Consider the following 10,659-nt stretch of genomic DNA (forward strand, 5'->3'; position numbering starts at 1 on the left):
ACATAATTTTTAGCACCTTTACCTCCTTCCTGAAGTTGAGCTGTGATGTTGAGTTCACACTGTACTTTAGCTTTCAGCACAAGGACAATCTGCTCCTCTATAGTAATGGTGCCATCAAAATCCAGCTGTGGAAATGAATAAAATACAAACAGAAAAATATTCCCATTACCTCTTTTTTAAACCATGATATAATCTTTCATTATCTCATTCTATACAGTTGAACATTAAAGTTCTGATATCCAGCTATCTGGAATAGTCTTTTATCTGAGTCAAACTTTCTACTAGATATCTTTCACCAGATACCTTGATACCCATTCCCACCCTGGAATGTGCTTCTAACATACAAGTGAATAATTAATTCTTATTGAATGAGTTCACCTAGATTTGGCTTTAACACCACCAGTAATGGAGAGGAAATTCTACTTTGGAAACCTTCATTTCAATGAAATATATTTTATTTTAAATATGACAAAATATTCATAGGTGTTTGTTCAAAGCATGGTGCCTGGACCACCTGAATCTGATGCTCATATAAAATGTACATCCTTAAGCTACACATCAGATTCAGTGAATCAGAATTTATTTCTGGAGGTGGTGACTGGGAATCCCCATGTTTCACAGGAACCCGTTGTGGTTCTTGCACTAACTTTAATGGGTTTGAGAACCAACATATTTGAAGGTACAAGATAATCGTGAAGATCATCTTATTCAAGTTTCAACCAGAAAGGCAGAACTACTAAGAGAATAAACAAAAACTAATTTTTTGGATTGGAATACACATCATAATTTAATCATCAGGCTAACACAACGCAGATCCTGAGTTAAAAGTAGCTACACTAAAAGTGAACCATAAAAAGCTCACTTATCCAGAAGGGAGAATGAAATGTGGGCCTATGAGCCATCTGGGTAAGCATGGTAATAAAACTGACTTCTTCCCATTCATTATCCAGAAACAGCCAAGCACCATTCATGTTTTGTTTTGTTTTGTGGCTGGGTTTTTGTTTGTTTTTTCACTTCAGTAGTTATTTTCTTCAATCCTAGAAACCGCTGGGTAAGCTGTGACCAAGTTTCAGAACTATAAATTTGATTTTGAGAAATCTGACTTCAGTTATCAAACATGAACATTGCAAATCGTTCCTTGCCCATTTTTACTTGAATAAATACATTTTTTGTTTTCTTTTTTGCAGATTAATCTTTTTACCAGGATAACATTTTCAGGAACATAAGCATTACAAACTATAGCTTCTACAGATATTTTGCTCTACACAATGTGGCCAGTTTAATCAGGAGCAAACTTGATTAGAATGTGCTAATTCATGATCTTTTAAATTGCTCTTTAGTCATTTCAAGGGAGAAGAAGGAAATGTTTAACATCTTTTATATTCCTTTCCCTCCCTCCTTAGTTACAGATACAAGTGTTCTTCACCATAGAGGGACAGTAAATCATAGTGTACTTAAAACAGAAGAGGAGTTTTCATGTTCAATGTCTATCACTCCAACGGCAACAACTGCATCCAAAATAAAATGGCACATTTAGTAAAAAAAAAAAATCAGTAATTTTTTTCTGAGTAAGTGATCATTTACAATTTGCAATAAAATGTTGTATTTTACTGAAAGTACTTAAAGTTGTTGTTATAGATACTGATGGGTTAACGTTAGAATATGCAGATTCTTATAATTTCAATATTCATATTTATTCCATTTTTAAGTAAACATGAACCCATAAATTAGATATTCTTAAAAAGAAGCATTCTGGAACTTCCACTTCTGCATTATGGAGTAGATGTATTTTTCTCTACTTCTCCTAGTAAGTATAACTAAAAACTCTGGACATTATATATAAAATGAACATGAGATGATTCTGAAAGGCAAAGAGCAGAAAGCAGACCCGCTAGGGACCTCAGATCCCAAAGAACAACACAATGGTAAATTCTCTTGGTTTTTTGTTTTTGTTTTTGTTTTTGTTTTTTGCTTTATGTATTTGGGACGTGGAGTTGAAAAGCTGGCAACTCTGAAACACCAACAGACACTGACCAAAAAAAAAAAAAAAAAGCCTCAAGAAAACCATGCTCTCTACAGCAAGGAAGGAAAGGGACTGCCTGAATAGACAGAAAACTTTTACATTAATAACAGCTTGACCTAAGCCAAACACCACAGAAAAAACACTGCAGTTCTATCCCAACTGAAACCAGCAAAGACCAAGTGGAGATCCACCCTTAGTGGGTTGTAAGGAGGTGACCCTATACTCTCTCCAGAGTGGTTTCAGAGCGAGGTAGAGAGCCAGGACATTCACCCACACTGGTCTGTAACATTCCCCATCACCCCTTAGGTGTCTGTGGAGACCATGTAGGGAGCCTGGACTTCCACCCCCTGCTGGCAGTTAAAAGGTACCCCTCCTTGGGGTGCTGTCAGAAAAGACCAAGTAGGGAGTCAGCCTAGCAATGAGGCCATCCCATTGTGGTGTCAGCGGAGACCACGTGGGGAGTAGAACTCATATCCCCACCCATCAGCAACAAGGAGCTCCCCACCTTGGGTGTCAACAGAAGCTGCCTGGGGAACCTAAACTTCTACTGACACCCTCATTTCCCCGATTATATTAATACCAGATAAAGTAGACTTCAGAGCAAACAAAACTACCAGAGACCAAGAGGGACATTATATAAGGATAAAAGTGTCATTCCACCAATAAAAGACATAGCTATCTTAAAAGTGTATACAACAAAAAACAAAAATATGGACGCCTGGGTGGCTCAGTCAGTGAAGCAAATGACTCTTGGTTTCAGCTCAGGTCATTATCTCAGGGTCATGAGATGGATCCCCACGTGGGGCTCTGTGCCCAGTGGGGAGTCTGCTTGAGATTCTCTCTCTCCTTCTCCCTCTGGCCCACACACTCTCACTCTCTCTCTAAAATAAATAAATAAATCTTTAAAAAAAAAAAAAAAAAAACAGAAAAATATATGAAATCAACATTGAGAGAATTGAAAGAGGAAATAGATACGTCCACAATTATAGTTGGAAACTTCAATACTCCTTGCTCAATTGATAGAACAATGAGACAGAAAAGCAGCAAAGATATAGAAGAACTCAACAACACAATCAACTCAGAGGATCTAATAGGCATTTACAGAACACTTCACTCAACAAGGCAGAGTACTCATTCTTTCCGAGTGCTCACAGAATATATACCAAGGCAGACCATGTCCCGGGCCATAAAACAGATCTCAACAAGTTTAGAACTGAAATCATACAGAGTAGGTTCTCAGACACAATGGGTTCAAACCAGAAATCAAAAACAGAAAGATAGGGGCGCCTGGGTAGCTCAGTCGTTGGGCGTCTGCCTTCGGTTCAGGTCATGATCCCAGGGTCCTGGGATCGAGCCCCGCATCGGGCTCCCTGCTCGGCGGGAAGCCTGCTTCTCCCTCTCCCACTCCCCCGCTTGTGTTCCTGCTCTCACTAACTCTCTTTGTCAAATAAATAAATAAAATCTTTAAAAAAAAAAAAAAAACAGAAAGATAACAGGAAAATCTCCAAACACTTGGAAACTAAACAACATACTTCTAAATAATCCATGGGTCAAAAAGGAAGTCTCAGGGGAAATCAAAACAATATACTAACTGAATGAAAATGAAAATACAAAATATCAAAATGCGTAAGGCACAACTAAGACAATGCTAAGAGGAATTTCCAGCACTAAATACCTATATTGGAAAAGAAGAAAAGTCTCATATCAATAACATAATGTCCCACCTCAAGGACCTGCAAGAAGAAGAGCAAACTAAAACCAAAGCAAATAGAAAGAAGGACATAATAAAGATAAAAATGGAAATCAATACAATTAAAAAAAACAGTGGAGAATATCAATGAAACAGAGAGTTAGGTCTTTGAAAAGATAATAAAATTGACAAACTTCTAGTAAGTGAACAAAGGGAAAAAAAGAGAGAAGACATGCAATAAATTATAGAAAAGGAGAACAGATTAGTGGTTGCCTTGGGGTTGAGGAGGAGGAGATGTGTGTCTATAGAATGGCAACAGAAGGAGAATCTTTTGGAGATGGAAAAGTTCTGTATCTTGACTCTATCAATGTCAATAAGCTGGTAATGATATTGCACTATGCTTTTGTAAGATGTTACCACTGGGAGAAGCTGGGTAGAGGGTACAGGGCTCTCTCTGTATTATTTCTTACAACTACATATAAATCTACAATTATCCGAATAAGTTAATTTTTTTCAAAATAATCAATGTGTCCTAACTTGAAAAAACACAATATATATAAAAATATTACTTCATTTTAGTACATGATGATTTGCCACAAGGTTGTTGTAAAAAACAAAGGTAAATAAGAAATGTTAAAATACGACTATTTTATAATTTTGCAAAAACATTTCCTTTATAAAGTGAAGTTTCCTTAATGCATATAATGCCTTCTTAGAAAATTATTGTAATATTAATATACCAAATTTGACTCTAATTCAGAAAGGATTGAAAGAATATGTTTAAAGAGAATAAATTTCTCTGGACATTCTACTTTCCACAGTCCGAAGAGAAAGGTGAGCTGGTCTATAATAAGGAATTCTGTTTGGAATTCAGGATTGGTCATAAAGTCTAGTATTAATGAGCCAAATAATAGATCAGTTTTATTAACTTTTTACTCCATATTTTTACACAGGCCTCAAAAAAGTTCATACAGACCTATTAATATTTTATTTTACTTTACTTAAATACTGATTTCATTTCAAGAGTATGATTCCCTTGAGAGTAGCTGAAGTTTTTATATTGTGAAGTGAATTTGAGAATGAAACATATTTTTAATTATTTAGAATTTATTGTCTATAATATTGGGTTTGAATAGAGAAAATGATTCTGTTATAATAATCTGATAACTTTGGAAAATATTGAACCACCCACCTTTAATTAAAACACCAACTATGAAAGTGTTTCCCCATTTGTCCTTTTTTAATTCAAAATAAAACAAGTTATATGGATAAAACACGCAGCATAAATGCTCACACACATACAGACACACACACACACACATACACACAACCCAAACACAAATGTCCATATTTCTAAAATTTTTTAATCCTTTCACAAACTGACCTCTAATTCAGAACTAAATCTAAAGACCAGTCCATTTTGCACATTAGGCAGAAATTATAAAACTTCCATGACCCTGTTCATGCAAGAAGCAAACTGAAAATATTTTAAGAATACAATGGATCTATCTGTGGTCTCATTCAAAATCAGTTAGGATTTCAGCATTAGGAGAGTGATCACATAGAATGATCATCCTTCACACCTATCATCCACTCTTTCTCTTTCATTTTAACCACATGAATTTATTAGGTATTCACAGAGGTCCAATTACTACTTAGAAACCAAGCATAGTTAATTTTTTAACTCATCTAATGATTATAGAGATGGAAAACAGATTAGTGGTTGCCAGGTATTGGAGAGAGCAGGGGACAAGGTAGAAGGAAGAGGTTGTGGCTACGGAAAGGTAGCAGGAGGGATTCCTGTGTTGAAACCGTTCTGTATCTTGACTATGGTGGTGGTCAAGGGCATCTGTGCATCTGATAAAAACTGCATAAAACTAAATGCACACACATACCAACGAATACATATAAAACCAGTGACAGCTGAATTAAGTAGTTGGATTATATCAATATCAATTTCCTGCTTGGGCTATTGTATTATAGTTACAAAAGATGTCACACAGGGAGAAATTGGGTAAAAGGTATATACTATCCCTGTATTATTTCTTACACTACATGTGAATCTACAATTTTCTCAAAATACTTTCTTCATTTGTGTAATAAAGAGTTTTTAGTGAATTGTATTTTTTTTTAAGATTTTATTTATTTATTTGACAGAGAGAAGCACAGCGAGAGAAGGAACACAAGCAGGGGGAGTGGAAGAGGGAGAAGAAGGCTTCCCACCAAGCAGGGAGCCCGATGCGGGGCTTGATCCCAGGACCCTGGGACCATGACCTGAGCTGAAGGCAGATGCCCAACGACTGAGCCACCCAGGCGTCCCGTGAATTGTGTTTAGTTTAATGATTATAACCATGACAGAGAGAGACCAACTAAATTTTAAATTAAATGCAATTAAATCGGGTGCCTGGGTGGCTCAGTCAGTTAAGCGACTGCCTTCGGCTCAGGTCATGATCCTGGAGTCCTGGGATCGAGTCCCACATCGGGCTCCCTGCTCAGCAGGGGGTCTGCTTCTCTCTCTGACCCTCTTCCCTCTCGTGCTCTCTGTCTCTCATTCTCTCTCTCTCAAATAAATAAATAAAATCTTAAAAAAAAATAAAAATAATAAAAAATAAATAAATGCAATTAAATCTATTAATTTGAGCTAAATTAAGTTCAAATATATTAAGACTATTTGGCAAAGAATTTGAGTGCAAAAGAAATCATGCATTAGATAGTTCCCCATAATTTATAGGCTTCTATAAATATGAAAGATTTCCTATCTTCTAAAAGAAAACCAATTAGAACTGACAATTTTTAAATTTCCACCCATTACCAGATCTCCCAAGCAAGAGATTAATTGTCAACTATTAATCATCAGCTAATTTAAAATAACTCCCTTGGCAATTCACTGAAGCAACTGTGTGTATCTTCCTCAATTTACTTATTTTACAGAAAGTTGCATCAAAACACAAATTCAGAATTAGCCAAGTTCAGAACTGTGCACCCAGGCAGGTGTGTGCAACATGCAACCTCAAATCAAAAGCTCCATTTTCAAATCTCAGCAAAATTGGCCCAAAAGCTTTAGTTACTTAAAAACCTAACTAGCTAGTATCTAAAATGGTTTTCGAAATCATTCCACACCAAGAATTTGGCAAGTTTTCTATGAACACAGAAAAGCTGAAGATTTGCTTTGAAATACAGGATTTCAAAACCAGGCATACCCCATTTTACTGCACTTTGCTTTATTGCACTTCTCAGATGCTGCGTGGTTTTTTTTTTATAAATTGAAGGGCGGTGGCAACCCTGCACCAAATGAGGCTATCGATGTCATTTTTCCAACAGCATTTGCTTAGGTCATGTCTGTGTGTCACATTTGGGTAATTCTCCCAATATATCAAACTCTTTCATGTGTTACCATATTTCTTTTTTTTTTTTTTATTTGACTAACACCACTTGAATTTTACTGAATACTTTATATTTGATATATATTCACATGTTCATTTTACTGCAGAAGTATAACTGTATACCACTTTTTTTTTATTCTTATGTTAATCCCCATACACTACATCATTAGTTTTAGATGAAGTGTTCCATGATTCATTGTTTGTGCATAACACCCAGTGCTCCATGCAGAATGTGCTCTCCTCAATACCCACCACCAGGCTAACCCATCCTCCACCCCCCTCCCCTCTAGAACCCTGTTTGTTTTTCAGAGTCCATCGTCTCTCATGGTTCGTCTACCCCTCCGATTTCCCCCGCTTCATTCTTCCCCTCCCGCTACCTTCTTCTTCTTTTTTTTTTTTTTCTTAACATATAATGTATTATTTGTTTCAGAGGTACAGATCTGAGATTCAACAGTCTTGAACAATTCACAGCGCTTACCAGAGCACATACCCTCCCCAGTTACCGTATTTCTTATGGTGATCTGTGATCAGTGATTATGACCCACTGAAATCTCAAGTGATGGTTAGCATTTGTTCAGCAATAAAGTACTTTAAATTAAGATATGTACATTTTTTTCAGACATAATGCTATTACACACTTAATAGACTACAATATAGTATAAATAAAATTTTTATATTCACTGGGAAACCCAATAATTTATTTGACTCACTTTCTTGCAATATTTACTTTATTACAGTGGTCTGAAACCAAACCTGCAGTATTCCAGGGTAAGCCTGTGGATCTTAAGTGTTCTCACCACACACACACACACACACACACACAAAGTGAGGTGATAGGTGTGTTAATTAACTTGATAATGATAATCATTTCATAATGTGCATATATATATATTAAATTATTGTGTTGTACACCTTTAAAAGAATCACATTGTACAACCAAAAAAAAAAATGAAACACAATACAAAATAAATAAGCTACCCCCACCCTAACAAACAATGTTGGCCTGTTTGGGGATGTAACAAATCATCAAGAAGATGATTGTTTCCTTCAGGCAGTTGGCAACCAGAATTTGAGATACAGAAAATCAGGCTGCAGGCCAAATGGCAGTGAAAACATCCCATCCATCTGTATCTATCGTGTCACCACCCAGGCAACACATCTGTCACAAGGCATGGCTGTGGGATCCCGAGAAAGAACAATGGCTGGGAAAAATAACATGGTTGATATTCAATGGGAATGAGAAGGCTAATTTTGAGCAAAAGCAATGAGGTAAAATCACCATTAATAATAAGGTCAAGAAACGATAAGGTAAGCTTCACATAGTAGAAACTCTGTGCACTCATGAGCTATAACAATTATGCATGTATATTAAGAGAATAATGAAAAATTACTATGAGAACTTTCTGTGACCTCTCAAAAAAGGGATGAATGCTGGAATGAAACTTTGGTTTCCCTAATTTCTGACATAAGGCTGTAACCACCTATCACACACAGCTAGCTGTATGGATAAAAAAGAGGAGGTCGAGGTGTGACTGTTTTTAGATGGATGAATGTGTAATGGTGTGCAGGTAGTAGGAAAAGGTAACATGGAATGAGGAATTTAGTCAGTAGATCTGGGAATAATAAAGAGGTTCTAAATCAGTGAGAAGTGAGAGTCCACATGGTCTTACTGGAGGTAAAATAAAACTTAACCCAGCGGGCCAGGGGTGGGGGGGAGCAGGAAAGAGCTATATTTGACGAGACTGTGTGAGATCAGTGTAGTCTGGGACACAAATTTTGGACAGATGAGGGGATAGACATAAAAGGCAGCCATCCAACAATACAGTGTCTTATCAAGTTGACTTCCCTCCCAAAGGAATCATCATCACCCAAAGGTTGTATTAAACATTAATTCAAATGTAGAAATCTTTCTAAGAATACTGAACATGATCTGTTTGAAAAGGTGGGCATGTGTTTGACTCTGTTTCTATTTCCAGTGATTATCACAGTGTCCAGCACATGTGAGACCCTCAAAGTACTTGCTGAACTGAATTGTCATGAATAGAAGGTTACAGGTTTTTTATTGTTGTGTTTTAATTGGTATGTAATTGATGTGTAATGCATTGTATTATTTCCAGGCATACTGATTTGATATTTGTATATATCGTGAAATGATCATCACAATAAGTCCATTTAACATCTGTTACCATATATTTACAAAATTTTTTTCTCGTAATGAGAAATTTTAAAATCTACTCTCTTAGCAACTTTCAAATATGCAATACAGTGTTATAACTGTGGTCATCATGCTGCACATTATACCCTCATGACTTACTTATTTTAAAACTGGAAGTTTGTACCATTGACCACCTTACCCATTTTGCCCTGTTTGGATGGGTTTTTTTGTTTGTTAAGTAAGGTGTTCTGGTTTTTTTTAACAGCTTTATTGAAATACAAAGAACTAGGGGTGCCTGGGTGGCTCAGTCAGTTAAAGCATCCAACTCTTGGTTTTGGCTCAGGTCATGATTTCAGGGTCATGGGATCAAGCCCCACATCGGGTTCCATGCTCAGTGCAGAGTCTACTTGTCCCTCTCCCTCCACTCCTCCCCCTCCAACCACCCCCCGCCCCAGTTTGCATGCACACACACACACACACACACTCTCTCTCTCTCTCTCTCTCAAATAAATAAGTAAAATCTTTAAAAAAAAAAAAAGAAATACAAAGAACTACATATAGTTAATGGGTACAATTTGATGGGTTTGGACATATGCAAACACTTATGATACCATCACCAAAATTGAGGAAATAGATGTAGCCAACATCTTCCTCAGGTAGGTCAGGAGTGACAGTATGACTCTTGGACACTTACTACACTATTAGCATGAGTGGTAAAAAATGTGATAAACTCACAAACAAAATGCCATTACTAATATATTACCAATCTGGTGGGAAACAGCATGCTGTGTCTTTTGGATTGATTTTAAAAGACATTTTTAAGACTGCAGGAAAGCCCCACGTGTCTCCTTATGGTTTCTTCTAGTTTTTCAGATATCTATAAGTTCAATTAATCAACATGAAAATTGTGTTTAAGTTTTGCTTACATGACTACCCAAAAGCTTCTGGATGTCATGTCTTACAGACTTTATTCATCTAGGAAATAAGATGCCAGAATATATATTGAGAGGAGAAGTTCCACCTTGGTGCTCATTATATGCATGAGCGCCTTTCTGAAGGCAGATTCTCCCGTGGTGTAGGCAGAAGAATATGCAAGCTTAGACATATCTCATGCCCACAAAATTGGTTTAAATGCATTGTTAAACATAATCTTTGCTCTCGAAAGTGTATTTAAAAAAAAACTAAAAAATTTTTTCTCATAGAAAACAGATCTAGCCTGATGATATAAGTAAGGAAAGTGACAAGAAGTATACATTATTCTCATTTAAGAAATTGTAGCCAGTTTGCAATTTGATGTAAATGGTTTCATAAAGAAGAGGCAGAAGTTTACCTTAATTACACAAAGAAGTCTGTTCCCATCTAGTCACATAAATATTTAGCCAGATAGTATTAAGCAACATTTTGTTTG

Source organism: Mirounga leonina, unplaced genomic scaffold (assembly GCF_011800145.1).
Source record: "Mirounga leonina isolate KUSES-001 unplaced genomic scaffold, KU_Mleo_1.0 Mir_151, whole genome shotgun sequence".
Taxonomy (NCBI): domain Eukaryota; kingdom Metazoa; phylum Chordata; class Mammalia; order Carnivora; family Phocidae; genus Mirounga; species Mirounga leonina.